The sequence below is a fragment of the Bos indicus x Bos taurus genome, chromosome 29, assembly GCF_003369695.1.
Source record: "Bos indicus x Bos taurus breed Angus x Brahman F1 hybrid chromosome 29, Bos_hybrid_MaternalHap_v2.0, whole genome shotgun sequence".
In the NCBI taxonomy this organism is placed as follows: domain Eukaryota; kingdom Metazoa; phylum Chordata; class Mammalia; order Artiodactyla; family Bovidae; genus Bos; species Bos indicus x Bos taurus.
In genome coordinates, this window is record NC_040104.1 from 37,084,027 (window position 1) to 37,104,459 (window position 20,433).

The 20,433-nt window shown below is 37.8% G+C and overlaps 1 long non-coding RNA gene across 4 annotated transcripts in view; it reads right to left on the bottom strand.

Annotated features, from left to right (window-relative positions):
* LOC113886252 overlaps nucleotides 1–20,433 on the bottom strand; it is a 1,111,906-nt gene that overhangs the window by 1,061,793 nt on the left and 29,680 nt on the right. The window lies entirely within an intron of this gene.

Here is a 20,433-nt window from a genome sequence, read left to right on the forward strand (position 1 = left end):
GAAATTGATGCTTTTGAACTGTGGTGTTGGAGAAGACTCTTGAGAGTCCCTTGGACTGCAAGGATATCCAACCAGTCCATTCTGAAGGAGATCAGCCCTGGGATTTCTTTGGAAGGAATGATGCTAAAGCTGAGACTCCAGTACTTTGGCCACCTCATGTGAAGAGTTGAGTCATTGGAAAAGACTCTGATTCTGGGAGGGATTGAGGGCAGCAGGAGAAGGGGACGACAGAGGATGAGATGGCTGGATGGCATCACCAACTCGATGGACGTGAGTCTGGGTGAATTCCGGGAGTTGGTGATGGACAGGGAGGCCTGGCGTGCTGTGATTCATGGGGTTGCAGAGTCGGACACGACTGAGCGACTGAACTGAACTGATTAAGATAGAAGTGTTTAAAGTGCCAACCTCAGGCTAACCGAGGAGGAGGAGCTTTCTTAGCTTCAGGTGGACTACACCGTATGGTGTAACTTTATGGTATAACTTGAGAATGTGGGCTACACACTATGGTATGATTGAGTCCAAATCCTGGCTTTGCTGTTTTATAGTTTTGTGAAAGACAGGCACATCAGTCATCCTTTCTGAGCCTCAATTTCTTTACCTGTGATGATACACTCTGTGTTTCTGTGAAGGTTAAGTTAAATTTTATGAGCTTTTCTTTTTCTTTTAATGCTGTACCTTGCAACATGTGGGATCTTAGTTTGCTGATTGAACTCAAGACCCCTGAATTGGGAGCGCAGGATCTTAACCACTGGCCTGCCAGGTAAGTCCCTATGAGCTTTTTTTTTTTTTTTCCCAACAGCTGGCACAATAGATAGTTAAGTGTTGTTAGTTCTCTCTCATGTTTTTGTTCAGTTGTTCAGTCATGTCTCGACTCTGTGCAACCCCATGGACTGTAACCCACCAGGCTCCTCTGTCCATGGGATTTTCCAGGCAGGAATACTGGAGTGGGTTGCCATTTCTTTCTCCAGGAGATCTTCCCAAGCCAGGGACTGAACCATCCTCTCCTGCATTGGCAGGCAGATTCTTTACCACAAGAGTCACCTGGGAAGCTAGATAAAAATTAAACTTCTGAGTCCTGGTTAAGCCTACAGTAACCATTTTATAAATGGAATTCATAAATATAAAAGAATTAAAATTGATTTTATTTTGAGTAGATTTATTTCCATGAAGGCCTGCGTGTCAGTATCTTTACATTCCAGTGGAATCTCTGTACAAAATCTTCCCTGGTTCCCCTCTAAAGAATTATTTTCAGAATCCATTTTTTTCTTTAGAATTTAAAAAGTAGTTTTGGGTTCACAGCAAGGTTAAAATGAAGTACAGACCTTTCTTATATACCCCCCTGCCTGGCCCCTCCACTTGCATAGCCTCTACTATAAGCAATATACCCCACCAGAGAAGTACCTGTTACAACTGATGAACCTGCATGAACATAACTGTCCAAAGTCCAGAGTTTACGTTAGGGTTCAGAACTCCTTTTTAATGAATACATGTTTATGAAATAGATGTGAAATATTACTAAAACAAAAAAAAAATCCAAACATGTCCTTTAATACCATTTTCTATCATTTGCCCCGCCTTTTCACTATAGCACCACAAGATGGGAACATGATATTAAAAACAGGGAGCCTAATGTACCTGATTTGAGTAAAAAAAGAATTGGACATGAGTGTCCATTATGCCACATTTATAGAGACAAAGACAGCAGACATTTTAAAAGAGAAAAATAGAAATAAGAAATAAAATGTGTTTTGTTTTTTTTTTTGCTAGATTGTTCAATTTCCTAGCCATCTGGTGAATGTCTAACAGATTTTGCAAAATTGTTTGCCCTGGTTCACTAACACCATAGAATTAGAAATCTGAAATGATTTATGGTGGTGCCTAAACTGTAGATGGTGGAGGATCATAAACTCAACATTCAGTTTATTCAAAAGCAGACATTGCTATGAGGATTTATTGACTTTGTGTAAGTTCTTTAAACCTTTACTTTTTTTCCTTTAAAAAAATTTGTGTATATGAAACTGTAAAGATTCTATATCTCCCTTGAAATTATTTGCAAAATGTTCTGTGAAATCTATGTTTGCATTTTTGGGGGAAAAGACCTGGAGAGACTTTATAAATTTTTTTAATAGGTAAGTAAACTGATTAAGAAATAAATTGTTTAATTCAATTTAACAAATGTTTATTCATTGTTGATATTTATTGAAGTTTGGTATGTAATATTTCTGTATACCTACTATAATTTAGGTACAATATTTTGTTTTGTTTCAGTTCAGCTCAGTTGCTCAGTTGTGTCCAACTCTTTGTGACCCCATGGACTGCAGCATGCCAGGCCTCCCTGTCCATGTTTTGTTTAGTAACGTGTATTCAGTAAAATATTGATCACACCTGGGCCTATTTAGCAAATATTACAGCATATATAGAGGGGAAATGGAATGACACTCTTCCTGCTGAAGTAACCTTTGATTTCATTGTATAAAATTAATTGCTACAATGGATATAGCTTGATATGCCACTTGGAGAGACATCAAGTTCTGTTGAACCTGGTGTTTACATTTGGGCAAAATATCCAGAAAATGAAAGAAACAAAGAAAAATATGTCTTCCCAGATACTCAATAAAACAGTATCAAGCAAAGGTACCTAATTTGGACAATAGAGACTAAAGACTTTGCACTAAAACTCACAGTATAAGGAAATCAAATATTCTAGACATCAGAAATGTAAAATCAATTAAAGAAAAACTGGTGCCCTATAATATGTTTTTGTAGATTCTGTCTATGGAATCAACCCAGGAAGAAATTGTAGTCCTTCTTTCAAAGTTATTCAAATCAAATTGATGTCACCATATATGCAAGTTTAGTTGAAATCCAGCAGCAATTTAATTGGCTATATTCTTTGTTTCTAAAGGGCAATTGTGTGTGTGATATCTAGGTGTTCTCTGTTGGCTATTGCATTGACCTTTAGAGATTCTTAGAAACAGTCTAACAGGTTTCATGCCATTTTTTTTCCCACACTGAAAACAGCTTATTAAATTGTTTCCTCCGAGATAATAACATCACCATTATAAAGACGTGAATATGGAGAGACCAAGGTTGTGTCAATGATATCCCAAGTACATTTAAATATAACTGAATTTAGGTTATGGACTTTTAAGGGTTTTTTTTGCTTAGTTTTAGCTTTTCATCATGTTTCCTTTTCTTTTCTCACAAATGTGAGATGATCAATTATGATAGAGATAGTTAATTGGCAGACAATGCATAAAATAGTTCATGTAATGAAATTCTCTTTGTAAATGATACAGAAATCTCAGGAAGTAAAAACTGATGTTGTTTGAAATCCATAGTGTGCCAGACCTTTATTTTCTATTTAAAAAATTATAATTAGCAGAAAGAACTCAAGTAAATTGACCACACAAATATTTAGTAATTGATCTGATTTAAATCTGAATCATGAGATTCAATAAGAGTATTTTCTTCTTTCTATTATTTAATAATGCCACCTCAGGAAAACATCATAGCTACTCTAATTACTATTGCTTATTAACACTAAACTATATAGTCAGATTGCCTTATGATTGCAAATCATCAGTATATCTTATATATTAGCCCATAAGTAAATAACTGACTAATGGAGAACCTTGAAAGATAAAGTCTCTGACCTTCAATGGGTTAGTATATCTCTCCTTGGATTATCTTAGATGCTGAAAGACAGCTGAGACTGCTGACACATGAAAGTTAGGGAAAGTGTAAAGTTCGTTTGCATCTGTGACAACATGATTAGGAAAACAGGATTCTGAGTTAGATAAAAAGATTTTAAAGTACTGGTTCCCACAGTATTAATTGTATGAACTAGGGCTAATCATTTAGCTCCCTTCATTTAAATGTCCTCATTCACAAATTCAAGGTAATAACATCATCTAAATTGTGTGGGTTTTGTGAGATTGAAAACTGTGAATACACATGAAGCTTGGACTACCTTCTAGCATGTGGTGATTACTCAAATATTAATTATATCAGGATATCAGGAAGAATGTCTTCAGTTTAAAGGTATAGAAACCCAAACTATCTTAAGATAAAAGTGAATTTGTGACTTATGCATTGAGGAAGTCTACAGAATAGCACTAGCTTTAGGCATAGATGGATCTAGGGGTCATATGATATAATCAGAATTCTGTTTTTCTCTCTCTCCCAGCTTTTTGTCCTCTGGTTGGCCTTGTTTTCAGAAATGCTCTGTCTATGCCTCCTCACACTGTTACTGTCAGGCCCAATCTACCAATAGCCATACAATTTCCATATCCAGAGAAAACATAGGCAGGCCACCATGGAGATCTGGTTAGTCTAGCTTAAGCTCCGTGTTATGACTCCAGTAATCACTATGGTTGAATGAAGTTCTGATTAGCTAACCTGAACCACATGCTCAGCTCACCAGCCCCTGCAATTAACTAAAGCTGGTGAGGTAATGTTACTAGAAGAAAGAAGGGATGCTGGGTATCTACATCACACACATACACAAACATACAAGATACACCATAGTTATTCATTATTATCACTATCATCCCTTAATGTTACACATTCGCTTTCCTGGAAGAAAAGAACATTGGCAATTTTTTTTTTTCCTGTGTGCATGTCTGATTAGTCATGTCCAACTGTTTGCAACCCCATGGACTTTAGCCTGCCAGCTTCCTCTGTCCATGGATTTCTCCAGGCAAGAATATTGGAGTGGGTCACCATTTCCTTCCCCAGGAAATCTTCCTGACACAGGCATCGAACCAGTGTCTCCTGTGACTCATATTGGCAGGCAGATTCTTTTACCGCTGAGCCACCTGGGAAGCTCCAATTTTTTTCTAGGTTAGGAAAATCTTTGCATAGATATTCTTTACTTAATTATAGCTTATTTATGGAATGAACACATTCTTCATTTTATAGGAAGATATTCAGTTCAGTTCAGTTGCTCAGTTGTGTCTATATTAGTCTAGTGTAGCATTCATTCTTCAGGAAAAATAAGCAAAATAACACTAGAAAATGATTTTTAAAACACATTTTTTAAACTTTTAATTAGTAGCATTATTGATTTTGAAAAAATCACCTAACCTGTTTGTTAATACTTTCCTTCTATGAAGTGGGTATATGATTGCCCATGAAGGTATATAAAGGAATGTACAGAGAGAGCTTAACAAACCAACTGTACTTAGTAAGATTTCCGATATATATCAGTTAAATTATTAATGGTATAAAGTTCTAAGGCTCCCTTGATAAATTATAAATACTTAAAATATTTTTCAGCATTGATTAAAAAAAATATGGCTCAGCTGCATTTCAATGTGTCTTGAAATCTTATAAACTCCAGTCTCTTTATTCTGTGATTTAAGCTAAAACCTTTTTTCCTTTTTTAATGTATAGTTGATGTACAATATTATATGTTTAAGGTATACAACATACTGAAAGTGTACAATTTGCACTGAAATGTGTACAACATTCACAAAGACTATACTCAATCTATAGTAATTATAAAGTAGCAGTTGTATTCTCTGTACTGTGCAATATATCCTTTCATTTTATTTTAAACATAGCAGTTTGTAGCTTTTAATCCACTCTCCTAATCTTGTCCCTCCCCTAATTCCTCTCCCTAATGGTAACCACTAGTTCACTTTTTATATCTAGGAATCTGGTTCTTTCTTGTTATATTTATTAGTGTGTTTTATTTATTACTTTTCATATGTAAGTAATGACATACAGTATTTGTCTTTCTCTATTATAGATCTTGGTTTGTGGTGACTATAAGGTTTTTTATAGCCATCCATATATGTGACTATCTTAAATTGCTGATCTCTTAACTTTATTTTTTTATTTTATTTATTTATTTTTTTTACTTTACAATATTGTATTGGTTTTGCCATACATCAACATGCATCTGCCATGGGTGTATACATGTTCTCCATCCTGAACCCCCCTCCCACCTCCCTCCCCATACCATCCCTCTGGGTCATCCCAGTGCACCAGCCCCAAGCTTCCTGTATCCTCCTGCATCGAACCTGGACTGGGGATTCATTTCTTATATGATATTATACATGTTTTAATGCCATTCTCCCATATCATCCCCCTCTAACATTAAATGCATTTTAACACCTCTGTATTGGTACTCTCCTCCCCTCATGATTACCGATTTTTACATCATGTGCAGGCATACTCAGTTGCTTCAGTCATGTCTGACTATTTGCAACCCTATGGACTGTAGCCCGCCAGGCTCCCTGTCCATGGGATTCTTCAGGGAAGAATACTGGAGTGGGTTGCCATGACCTCCTCCAGGGGACCTTCCCAACCCAGGGATCGAACCTAGCTCTCCGGCCTTTCATGTGAATTATTTACCACTAAACCAGTGGAGAAGCCCTTTGACATCATATGTTATGTCTAATTGTTTTGTGTATCCCTTACCTGCTTATTGTGGATTTTGATGATTTCACTACATTTGTCTTTCAGCCTTCCCACTAGCTTTGCACATGATAGATTCCCATCTTTACTGTCTTTATCAACAAGCTTTTGTCTTTTGTAATTTCCATGTTTCTAAATTGTGACCTTTCTTTTTTGCTTAGAGATGTTCCTTCAACATTTCTTTAAAGCTGGTTTGGTGGTGCTAAATTCTTATAGCTTTTGCTTGTCTATAAAACTTTTGATCTCTCCATCAAATCTGAATGAGAGACTCACTGGGTAGAGCCATTCTTTGTTATAGATTTTTTTTTTTTCCCTTTCATCCCTTGAAATGTATTGTGCTATGCAATCCCTTCTCTAATATCTTCTCTTTCTGCTGAAAAGTCAACTATTAGCCTTATGGGAGTTATATACATGTCCCTTTTATGTAAGTTGTTGCTTTTCCCTTGCTGCTTTTAATATTCTATCCTTACATTTAATTTTTGTCATTTTAATTATAATATATCTTGATGTGCTCCTCTTTGGGCTGATCCTGTGTGGAACTCTGTGCTGCCTGCAGTTGGGTCTCTTGTTTTCTTTCCCAGATATGCTCTCTTCCCCTTTCTCTCTTTCTCTTTTCCTTCTGGAGCCCCTAAAATACTGTTAGTACACTTGACTTTGTCCCAGAGTTCTCTTAAACTGTCATCATTCCCTTTCTTTTTCTTTCTTTCTTTTCAGCATCAGTGATTTCCATCTGTCTTCCAGCTCACTCATCTACTCCTCTATATCATTTAGTCTGCTGTTGATTCCTTCTAGTGTATTTTTCATTTCAGTTATTCTATCCTTCATCTCTGTTTGGTAGTTCTTTATATTTTACAACTCTTTGTTAAAATTTTCTTACCTCTTACTCTATGCATCCATTCTTTTCCTGAGTTTTTTGATAATCTTTAATAGCATTACCCCAAACTCTTTTTTGAGTAGATTGCCTGTCTCTGCTGCACTTACTTCTTCTTGCTATGGTTTTATCTTCTTCCTTCATTTGGAACATGTTCCTCTCTCATTTCATTTTGCTTGACTTGCTGTTTTTATTTCTATGTTTCTTGCAGGTTGGTTACATTGAAAAACCTCAGATAAGTTGCCTTTTGTACATGTCTTATACATTCCAGCAGCACACTCCCCTCTGGTCTCCAGAGCTACAAGCTCTAGAGGTGCCTCCTATATAAGATATACACAGGTGCTCAATACAGATGTGTATAGGTAGATTGAAGCTTGTCCTCCCCCATAAGAATGGAATGGCATGTTGCCATCTAAAACCATTTTGAGCTAGATGAGTCATGTTATACACTACTGGCTAAAATGTATTGCATACAGTTTCTGAACCAAATTGGTTAATGGTGTAAGAGCAGCTACAATTTATTAAAATATTATCAGATTCCAGACATAGTGGGACTGCCCCAATAACTTGATGACCACAGTGAAAGTTAGGGGATGAGGCTAAGACTAAGTACACAGTGCAAAAGTAGATAATAAGTGTTAATCTCCCACCACCTCTTACAATTTAATTTTACTTTGTATTTATTATTTTCAGTAGTGTAGAGAAATACCATATGCCATTTTACTGAATTATGACCTTACACTAAATATGAGAGATGGACAACTGGAACTTTAAAAGTTATCTGATGTTTTCAGAATAAAAACTGCACTGTTTATAAACAGGAAATTAGGCTACAGGTTACTCATTTACTTGGATTATAGGATTAGATTTATTACTACAAAACTTTAACAAATCACAAAAGCTTGTTCAAACCTGTTCTTTTTTTTCCCTCTGTGAAGTGAGATTGGAGAAACTCATAAATTCCTTGATGTTATAAGTTTATCAGAATCTTCCACCTGATTGCTGTTTTTTTAAAGGGAGAATGATGTTCCTGCTGTCATTCACTCGTTTACTCATTCATTCTTTCAACCAACAGTTTAGAGCCCTTTTATGACTAGGAAATACACTAAGAAACAAGATAAAGAGAAGCACTAGAGTAGCATTAATACTAGTAACACTAGACTAATCTCACTTTTCCATTTAATACCTCCAGATACTGAATAAGACCAATGAAAACACATCGTATAATGGTTGTTGTTCTTGTTTAGTTGCTCAATCATGTCCAACTCTTTGCGACCCCATGGACTGCAGCATGCCAGGCTTCCCTGTCCTTCACCATCTCCTGGAGCTTGCTCAAACTCATGTCCATTGAATTGGGGATGTCATTCAACCATCCCATCCTCTGTCTTGCCCTTCTCCTCCTGCCTTTGATCTTTCCCAGCATCAGGGTCTTTTCCAAAGAGTCGGTTCTTTGCATCAGGTGGCCAAAGTACTGGAGTTTCAGCTTTAGCATCAGTCCTTCCAATGAATATTCAGGAATGATTTCCTCTAGTCTTGATTGGTTTGATCTCTTTCCTGTCCAAGGGACTCTCAAGAGTCTTCTCCAACACCACAGTTCAAAAGCATCAATTTGTTGGTGCTCAGCCTTCTTTATTGTTCAACTCTCACATCCATACATGACTGCTAGAAATAACATAGCTTTGACTAGACAAACCTTTGTTGGCAAAGTAATGTCTCTGCTTTTCAATATGCTGTCTAGGTTGGTCATAGCTTTTCTTCCAAGGAGCAAGTGTCTTTTAATTACATGGCTGCAGTCACCAGCTGCAGTGATTTGGGAGCCCAAGAAAATAAAGTCTGTCACTGTTTTTATTGTTTCCCCATCTATTTGCCATGAAGTGATGGGACCGGATGGCATGATCTTATTTTTCTGAATGTTGAACTTTAAACCACCTTTTTCACTCTCCTCTTTCACCTTCATCAAGAGGCTAGTTACAAAAAGGAACAAATTGGATTCAGTTGTTGAGAGGTGTATGAACTTAGAGCCTGTTATACAGAGTGAAATAACTCAAAAAAATGGTACTGATGAACATATTTTCTGGGCAGGAATAGAGATGCAGAGACTGTGGACACGGTGGGAGGAGAGGGTGAGACAAATGAGAGAGGAGTATTGAAATATACACAGCACCACATGTAAAATAGATAGCTAGTGCAAAGATGCTGCTTAACCCAAGTTCAGCCTAGTGCTCTGTGACAACCTAGAGAGATGGGATATGGCAGGGAGTGGGAGGGAGGTTCAAGAGCAAGGGGACATATGTATACTTATGACTGATTCACATTTTTATGTGCCAGAAATAACACATATTGCAAAGCTATTATCTTCCAAATTAAAAAATTTTTAAAGTACGTTGTATAGTTTACATAAAAGCTATTGCTATAATTAATTACATAAAACAACATGATTTTTAAAAAAATTAGTTCATACTCATTATATTTTTAAGCAGGTAATCAAAATAATTTAAAAATAATTGTGCTGCAGTTCCACCTTCAGGATGTTTTGTGATTCTTCTTTCAGTTCATTTCAGTCGCTAAGTCGTGTCTGACTCTTTGTGATCCCATAAATCACAGCACGCCAGATCTCCTGGTCCATCACCAACTCCTGAAGTTTACCCAAACTCATGTCCATCGAGTCAGTGTTGTCATCCAGCCATCTCATCCTCTGTCGTCCGCTTCTCCTCCTGCACCCAATCCCTCCCAGCATCAGAGTCTTTCCAGTGAGTCAACCCTTTGCATGAGGTGGCCAAAATATTGGAGTTTCAGCATCAGCATCAGTCCTTCCAATGAAAACCCAGGACTGATCTCCTTTAGGATGGACTGGTTGGATCTCCATGCAGGCCAAGGGATTCTCAAGAGTCTTTTCCAACACCACAGTTCAAAAGCATCAATTCTTCGGCACTCAGCATTCTTCACAGTCCAACTCTCACATCCATACATGACCACAGGAAAAACCATAGCCTTGACTAGACGGACCTTTGTTGGCAAAGTAATGTCTCTACTTTTCAATATGCTATTTAGGTTGGTCATAACTTTCCTTCCAAGGAGTAAACATCTTTTAATTACATGGCTGCAATCACCATCTGCAATGATTTTGGAGCCCAAAAAAGTAAAGTCTGACACTGTTTCCACTGTTTCCCCATCTATTTGCCATGAAGTGATGGGACTGGATGCCATGATCTTAGTTTTCTGAATATTGAGCTTTAAGCCAACTTTTTCACTCTCCTCTTTCACTTTCATCAAGAGGCTCTTTAGTTCCTTTTCACTTTATGGCATAAAGTGTTGTCATCTTCATATCTGAGGTTATTGATATTTCTCCCGGCAATCTTGATTCCAGCTTGTGCTTCTTCCAGCCCAGTGTTTCTCATGATGTACTCTGCATAGAAGTTAAATAAGCAGGGTGACAATATACAGCCTTGATATACTCCTTTTCCTATTTGGAACCAGTCTGTTGTTCCATGTCCAGTTCTAACCGTTGCTTCCTGACCTGCATTTGGTTTCTCAAGAGGCAGGTCAGGTGGTCTGGTATTCCCATCTCTTTCAGAATTTTCCGCAGTTTATTGTGATCCACACAGTCAAAGGCTTTGGCATAGTCAATAAAGCAGAAATAGATGTTTTTCTGGAATTCTCTTGCTTTTTCCATGATCCAGCGGATGTTGGCAATTTGATCTCTGGTTCCTCTGCCTTTTCTAAAACCACCTTGAACATCTGGAATTTCGCAGTTCACATATTGCTGAAGCCTGGCTAGGAGAATTTTGAGCATTACTTTACTAGTGTGTGAGATGAGTGCAATTGTGCGGTAGTTTGAGCATTCTTTGGCATTGCCTTTCTTTGGGATTGGAGTGAAAACTGACCTTTTCCAGTCCTGTGGCCACTGCTGAGTCTTCCAAATTTGCTGGCATATCGAGTGCAGCACTTTCACAACATCATCTTTCAGAATTTAAATAGCTCCACTGGAATTCCATCACCTCCACTAGCTTTGTTCATAGTGATGCTTCCTAAGGCCCACTTTTGACTTCACATTCCAGGATGTCTGGCTCTAGGTGAGTGATCACACCATCGTGATTATCTGGGTCGTGAGGATCTTTTTTGTACAGTTCTTCTGTGTATTCTTGCCACCTCTTCTTAATATCTTCTGCTTCTGTTAGGTCCATACCATTTCTGTCCTTTATCGAGCCCATCTTTGCATGAAATGTTCCTTTGGTATCTCTTATTTTCTTGAAGAGATCCCTAGAGTCTCCCACTCTGTTGTTTTCCTCTATTTCTTTGCATTGATTTGAAGGCCTTCTTATCTCTCCTTGCTATTCTTTGGAACCCTGCATTCAGATGCTTATATCTTTCCTTTTCTCCTTTGCTTTTCACTTCTCTTCTTTTCACAGCTATTTGTAAGGCCTCCTCAGACAGCTATTTTGCTTTTTTGCATTTCTTTCCATGGGGCTGGTCTTGATCCCTGTCTCCTGTACAAAGTCACAAACCTCCAACCATAGTTCATCGGCACTCTTATCAGATCTAGTCCCTTAAATCTATTTCTCACTTCCACTGTATAATCATAAGGGATTTGATTTAGGTCATACCTGAACGGTCTAGTGGTTTTCCCTTCTTTCTTCAATTTAAGTCTGAATTTGGCAATAAGGTGTTCATGATCTGAGCCACAGTCAGCTCCTGGTCTTCTTTTGGCTGACTGTGTAGAGCTTCTCCATCTTTGGCTGCAAATAATATAATCAATCTGATTTCAGTCTTGACCATCTGGTGATATCCATGTGTAGAATCTTCGCTTCTGTTGTTGGAAGAGGGTGTTTGCTATGACCAGGGTGTTCCCGTGGCAAAACTCTATTAGCCTTTGCCCTGCTTCATTCCGTACTCCAAGGCCAAATTTGCCTGTTACCCCAGGTGTTTCTTGACTTCCTACTTTTGCATTCCAGTCCCCTATAATGAAAAGGACATCTTTTTTGGGTGTTAGTTCTTAAAGGTCTTGTAGGTCTTCATAGACCTGTTCAACTTCAGCTTCTTCAACGTTGCTGGTTGGGGCATAGACTTGGATTACCATTATATTGAATGGTTTGCCTTGGAAACGAACAGAGATCATTCTGTCATTTTTGAGACTGCAACCAAGTACTGCATTTCAGACTCTTTTGTTGACCATGATGGCTACTCCATTTCTTCTAAGGGATTCTTGCTCACAGTAGCAGATATAATGGTCATCTGAGTTAAATTCACCCATTCCAGTCTATTTTATTTTGCTGATTCCTAGAATGTCGATGTTCACTCTTGCCATTTCCTGTTTGCCCACTTCCAATTTGCTTTGATTCCTGAACCTAACATTCCAGGTTCCTATGCATATTGCTCTTTACAGCATCAGACCTTGCTTCTATCACCAGTCACATCCACAACTGGATATTGTTTTTGCTTTGGCTCCATCCCTTCATTCTTTCTGGAGTTATTTCTCCACTGATCTCCAGTAGCATACTGGGCACTTACAGACCTGGGGAGTTCCTCTTTCAGTATCCTATCATTTTGCCTTTTTATACTGTTAATGGGGTTCTCAAGGCAAGAATACTGAAGTGGTTTGCCATTCCCTTCTCCAGTGGACCACTTTTTGTCAGATCTCCCCACCATGACCCGTCCGTCTTGGGTGGCCCCACACAGCATGGCTTGGATTCATTGAGTTAGACAAGGCTGTGGTCCATGTGATCAGATTGGCTAGTTTTCTGTGATTATGGTTTCAGTGTGTCTGCCCTCTGATGCCTTCTCACAATACCTACCGTCCCCTTGGATTTCTCTTACCTTGGATGTGGTGTATATCTTCACGTCTGCTGCAGCAAAGTGAAGCCGCCGCTCCTTACCTTGGAGGAGTTGCCCCTCCTGACCTTGAAGGTGGAGTAGCTTCTCTCTGCCCTCCTGTGCCCACGCAGTCGCCGCTCCTTGGACATGGGGTAGCTCCTCCCGGCCGCCGCCCCTGACCTCCGACATGGGGTTGCTCCTCTCAGCCACCGCCCCTGACCTGATTCTTCTTCAGTATGAATTACATTCTAAAAATATTCTATGAATATTTTCAATACTTAAACTGAAAAATAAAAAATTTCTTCTGTAAATCTTTAGTTTCCCAATTCTTCCTGAAGATAGATAGATAGATAGATGCTGCTATTGCTGCTAAGTCACTTTAGTTGTGTCCACTCTGTGCGACCCCATAGAGGTCAGCCCACCAGGCTACCCCGCCCCTGGGATTCTCCAGGCAAAAACACTGGAGTGGGTTGCCATTTCCTTCTCCAATGCATGAAAGTGAAAAGTGAAAGTAAAGTCGCTCAGTCGTGTCTGACTCTTAGCGACCCCATGGACCGCAGCCTGCCAGGCTTCTCCATCCATGGGATTTTCCAGGTAAGAGTACTGGAGTGGGGTGCAATTGCCTTCTCCAAGATAGATAGATAAAGGACTGATAATCTAGTATCCTTTGACAGTTGTTCACTGAAGGAAACTTCCCAGAAAGAGAGCAGTTGAATGTCTATATTTAGTGCCAAATATTAAGCAACTATCAATTAACATGTGGAGATAAATTGTCAATATCCATTTATACTTGACCAAGGTTTACTATCATAAATGAGAAATGGGAAAGTCTCAAAATAGTCTCAGAAGTGGAGACAAAAGACTTTTGACCTGGACATTATCATGTAAAACATGCTACCATTTAGTATGTGATTTCCTGGTGGCTCAGACAGTAAAGAGTCTGCCTGTAATGCAGGAGACCTGGGTTTGATCTCTGGGTCAGGAAGATCCCCTAGAGAAGGAAATGGCAACCCACTCAAGTATTCTTGCCTGGGAAATCCCATGGATGGAGGATCATGGCCGACTACAGTCCATGGGTCACAAAGAGTCGGACATGACTGAGGGACTTCATTTTCACTTTCAGTTAGTATCCCAGCTATACCACGAATCCCATAAATTTATTGATTCCCTGGAAATAGAATCACTGTTCATATTGTATTTACTCAAATATTACATTACTCACTCCCCAAGTCACTGTCTTCTCCAAGCAAAACTGAAGCACATATACTGTGACCCTCCTTTATCCACAGCTGAGCTTTCCACAGTCACAGTTACCTCTGTCAAACACGGTCTGAAAATATTAAATGGAAAATTTCAGAAATAAACAATTCATACATTTTAAATTTGAGTAGCATGAGACTATCTCGCTCCATCCCACTCTGCATTACCTGAGGACAGATCCCTTTTCTTGTGTAATCTGCCCTTTGGACACTCAATGGCCACCTCGGTTACACAGATGACTGTCATCGCATTGCAGTGTTTGTGTTCAAGTCATCCTTATTTTACTTAATAGTGCCACCAAAGTACCAGAATCATGATACTGGCAGTTCAGATATGTTGGAGAGAAGCCTTAATGTGGCTCATTTAAGTGAAAAGGTAAAAATTCTTAGTCTAATAAGGAAAAAACAAACAAACAAACATATGCTGAAGTCACTGAAGTCTATGACAAGAAGGAATCTTCTGTGAAATTGTGACTAAAAGCAGTTCATGCTAGTTTCGCTGTCATACCTCAAACTGCAAAATTCATGACCCTTTTTACAGTTTGGGATGTTTGAGGTGCATAAGTGCTTAGTTAAGATGGAAAAAGCATTAAAATTTTACAGGAAGATATTTTGAGAGAGAGACCACATTGACAGAACTCTTGTGACTGTATCTTGTCATCATTGTTCTATTTTCATCTTGATTGTCATTGTTAATCTCTTACTGTACCTAACTTATAAATTAAAATTTACTCTATGTAAGTCTAGGAAAAACCTTAGTACACATAGAGTGTGGTACTATCCATGGTCTCAGGCATCTACTGGGGATCTTGGAACATATCCCCCACAATAAGGGGGGCTACTATAGTGAGCAGTCCATTCTTTGGGCCTCAGACTCTGCTGACCAAGACATGACTCTGTCCCAGTTACTTCTATCCACTTCCACACATAGCTCTTTAAACACAAAGAGGAGCAAGAGAATGAGATAAACTTTCTAGCTGTCACAGTTGTCTGTGAGAATTTAAGGAAGCCCTTAACATTCCCTGTGCCTTAGTTTTCTCATCTATATATTGAGACAGTAGGATTTCCAAGATAAGCTTTCCAATTCACCATTCTCCAAGGCCATGGCTAATGCCACAGATTGCACACTGGTCTCCCTAAATTATCTTCTGCTGACTTTTCTACTGGACACTGATATCTTCCAGCCAAAGCATTTCCTACAGGGTCTCATAGTGAGATTTCTGAACACAAGTTGCAGAGAATACAGAAAGCCTTATCTCACCATGCTTCTTATTCAGTGGGCAAATTACACTCCATCGATATTTCTTACAGCCAGCAGAGGCAACGTGATACTCTGAACTTCAGATGTGAATATGAACAATCAAGATATACTCCTTTCTAAAAAGAGAATCACCCTGAATCTGTGCTTGTTTGGTCTTTGAGCCTAATAAGTTTCAGGAAAGCTTTCACTACATTAAAATGTTAACAACAGCCTTCTCCGGGAAGGGAAGAAGACTTGTGGATGCTTTTTTCAAAATTTTTATTACCATGTACTTGTCTATATTTTAGTCCACAGATGTGCATTTCTTTTATAAATATACAATTTATAAAAGCTAAAAATTTCATGTAATCAGCAAAAGAAAACCCTCAGGAAGGTAGCATTTTTATGTGTTTTACCTTTATCCATAATAGTTAATGATGCAATTTATTTTTATTTCTCTTCAGCAGTTATTATGAAATAGTATTAACAATAGGCCTAAATGCGTTTAGGCCTATTAATTTTAGCAAAGAACTTTTGCATCTCATCTCTCATTCTATCTTTACAGAATCCTGCCAGGTAGTCAGGTCCATTACTATTATAAGTATACTACAAATTGAAAAGGGGAAAAAAAAAGGGAGTGACCCCAAAGGTCACTACTAGTCCTACTAATTTTCATTTTATGTACTTATTCCTATATTAAACAATTGACTCAAAATAAACAATGATAGCACAGAGAATTTATAAAGGCACAGAAATGCAACTTGAGTTACTTTTGTTCCATCATTCATTCTATGTGGTCACTTGAGTTTTATATTTTTGTTTAAATTCTTTCAGTGATAAAGACATCTGAAGTTTTTGAAGTCTATTATTAAGAAATAAAATACAGATAGTACCGAAATTCCTTGAATTCATTTTAAACTGGGATATGTTGTATATTTCTGCCAGGCTCTCCTCTCTTCCATCCTTCCCACATTTATATATATATATGTGTGTGTTTGTGTGTGTGTGTGTTTGTGTGTGTACATGTATGAAATATATGTAAGTGTACATGCATATTATGCAAAATAAATGTATATATAATATGAAAGTATATGTATATCATGTTAAAGAAATTTTTCAAAAATTAATATAAAGTATTTTCTGATCAACAGTGTACAGAAGCAGATTGACAGATCAGATCTGGTGATACTGGCAATCAATCACAAATATTGGACCTTGATATTCATTGTCAAATTTATAAAAATTAGGGCTAGAAAACAGACGTGGCAATACAACTCATTGCTATGCTAGTAGTATGCTGGTATAAGGAGTTTTTCTCTTTTCCTTTTTCTAAAAAGATATATTAACCTAAAAATACATTCAATTTTCCTTTTGTAAAAACTGTAATTTTCAACTTGCTTGGCAAGATTATATTATCTATAATCTAATAAAAGTTTAATAAAGATAAATTTTCACTATGTTTCTTCTCTGTCCATTAGCATTATTTACTTTATTACATGATTATTCCTAAAAGTAAACATGTTAAAATGGTCTATCTTGGATTTTAAATATACAGGGTACATCACTGCAATAGATATTTTCTCAGTAACACATCTTGATGTTTTTGGTATCGGCAGTCAGTGGGAAATGCTGTGCCCAATGAGGAAAAACAAACATCCATCAAGGAAGCGTCTGCAAATTGCAGTGCCAGACCACTGCCTAATCTCACTCAGCATCTCTTGGAACCTGCAATTCCATTACCTGGTCCTTGATCTAAATCCAATATAATGGATTTCAATGTGTTTAAAAGTCAAATAAATAACATTCCTCTGTCTTATTTCAATAGCATGTCCTGTGTGATATCTTATTTTCATTAAATCATTCTGTCTGGTTGTTTTTTAATGGCCTGAATGATTCAATTCTGTTTTCACACCAGTGTGCAACATGAGTGCAGTCTTCCCTCTTGTTTTGGGGATATCCAGATACCTTTTCCCAAATTAATATATTTTCTAAATTAGCCATATGCATACCTATATCATATAATATGGAGTTTAAGGGTCAAATGCCCATATTTGAGAGAAAAGTAATGCTATATTAATGAATTGTATTTTTGAATAACATTTTATTTTCAAGAATACTTGAAAATTTGAATTATGTATCTTTGATTAGAACTACTTATCCAACAAATATATTCATTAAATCACTCCTAGTATCAAATAGTGAAAAAAAGAAGAACACAAGAAAAGATGATGACTAAAGATCTAGGTGGTTATAAGACAGATTCTCTTAGTCTAACTAACAGCTGGCTTGACATGATGCATGCAAAAGCAGCAACCTTAAAGTTACTCTTCGGTTGTTGATTGCATATTAAAATGCAAATTAAATAAATACTAGTTACAATGTTCAAAAGAAAGAAAGAAAGAAAGTGAAGTCGCTCAGTCATGTCCAACTCTGCGACCCCATGGACTGTAGCCTACCACGCTCCTCCGCCCATGGGATTTTCCAGGCAAGAGTACTGGAGTGGGTTGCCCTTTCCTTCTCCAGGGGATCTTCCTGACCCAGGGATCGAACCCAGGTCTCCCTCATTGCAGGCAGACACTTTACCATCTGAACCACCAGGGTAAATGTTCAAGGTATTAGTCATTTCATGCTTCTGCATTTTTACTCTTATAAAAATCTTCATTCTGTAGATAATCAAGATTTGAAAAGATTTCAACAAATGCTAATCATTAATTTGCAAATCTAGGTAGAAAGCATACAGTTTGTTCATTTTAGGCTGCATTTAAAAAGAATTTGGTCAACTCCCAATTATTAACACTAATGAAGGGGCCAACCATCAGAATAATCTAAATTAACTAATTTTACAAAAACAATTTATATGGTTAACATTTATTTCTGCACCTGTTTTAAGATAAAGTTTCATAGTTTGTACTTTGTGTTTAATAAGAAGACAATTATGTCAACCAGTAAAAGCTCATTAAATTATAGAAATTCTCCTTGTGCCTGAAACAATGAAAGATCATATAATTAGAGTTTTTGCTGTTGTTCAGTTGCTAAGTCATGTCCAACTCTTTGCAACTCCATGGACTCATTTGAGTTTACCTGATATTAAACCTTAGTTCAAAACCCATCCTCTTCTCAAAAAGTTTTAGGGAATTCTCTTCATCAGCTTGGGCAGCTATAATAAAATATCACAGACTGGGTGGCTTAAACAACAGACATTTATTTCTCATCGCTCTGAAGGCTGGGAAATCTAAGATGTAGATGCTGGTGGATATGGTTCCCAGTGGAGTACAACTTCCTGCCATCTTCTCTCTTTGTCCTCATGTGATGAAGAGACAGAGAAAGTTGACTCTCTTTCTCTCCTTAGAAGGACATTAATTGAATTGTGGGAGCCCCATCCTTACAAACATCATCTAAATATCCGAGGCCTCATCTCCAAATATCATCATATTGGAATGAGGGCTTCAACATAGGAATTTTGGGAGGGTGCAAACATTCAGTATATAACAGGATGTTTTGAAATCTAGAAGCAATTTCTTTCAGTTTATTTACATATATCTTCCTCTAAAAATTAAATTAGATGGACAGAACCCAGTGGAAGTGTTTATTCCAATGGTACAATTATGTTTCCAAACTAGATATTAGATCATCAGATTCATCTCACTCCTTTATGTAGCAGTTTCCTGCAGATTGCCTCTGCTCTGAATCTAAGACATGATACTGTTACACATTGGTCACCGCCCTCTTCCAAGCTCATCCCTGCTATTCCTAGATGAATCGTAGAGGTTCAGATGTGTGAAGAAACTTGCTTAAAGTCAAGGGCAAGGTAGTAGCCATCCCCCAGATATATACCTGATTTATAGAGCTTTTCCAATACCCCAAACATTTAATGATCACCCCCAAATTACAGATACAGGCCAAGTTAGCACCTGCAAAACTTCGTCCACTGAGCAAACAATATGTCTCTGATTGCATTTATTTTGCCTGTACTGGGGAATGAGTTTCCAGGTTCACATAAATGCATTTAGGAATTGTCTTCAGCCTAAAAAGGCTTTATTATACCCTGTGGCTTTCTCATCTTGAGGGTTCTATCAATATATCACTGATTTCATAAGATATGTTGCTATCAAAGCGAAAGTGTTAGTCGCTCAGTAGTGTCAGACTCTTTGTGACCCCATGAACTGTAGCCCACCAGGCTTATCTGTCCACGGGATTCTCCAGGCAAGAGTACTGGAGTGGATTGCTGTGTCATCCTTCAGGGGATCTTCCCAACCCAGGGACCAAACCAGGTGTCCTACACTGCAGGTAGATTGTTTATTGTTTGAGCCACTACTTCTATGAAAGTCTTTCTAAATTTACAGCTACACACTTTGATCTTTTAGCTATATGAATTGTTCAATGATTTACTAAACAATCAGATTACATCCTGAGAGATGCCCTAAGGAAGAAACAGAACAAAGGAAAGAAACTAACAACTACTTCAAATAAATATTAGTTTCCTGAAGTAATAAGGCATTTTTCACCAATTTTACTCCATTTATCTCTCCAAGAACTCTACAAGGGGATTACTATGCTCATTTTACAAATATGAGAACTAAAGCATGGAGGTACATAAAAAATTTCCCATGGTCAGATAGTCACAAAATCAGAGCCAAGATGAAGCCCTTTAATCGGGAGAACTATTCTCAATCCTTTCATGACACTGGATCAGATACATCCCTTTTCATTTTGGGTATATGTTAAGGCCAAACACAATGGATGTTGAGATCTGTGGGAAATGGAAAAAGTCGCCAAAGCCCAGTCTTTTTAGAGTTACCTTGCCCGTGAGCTCTCCACTGCCCTGC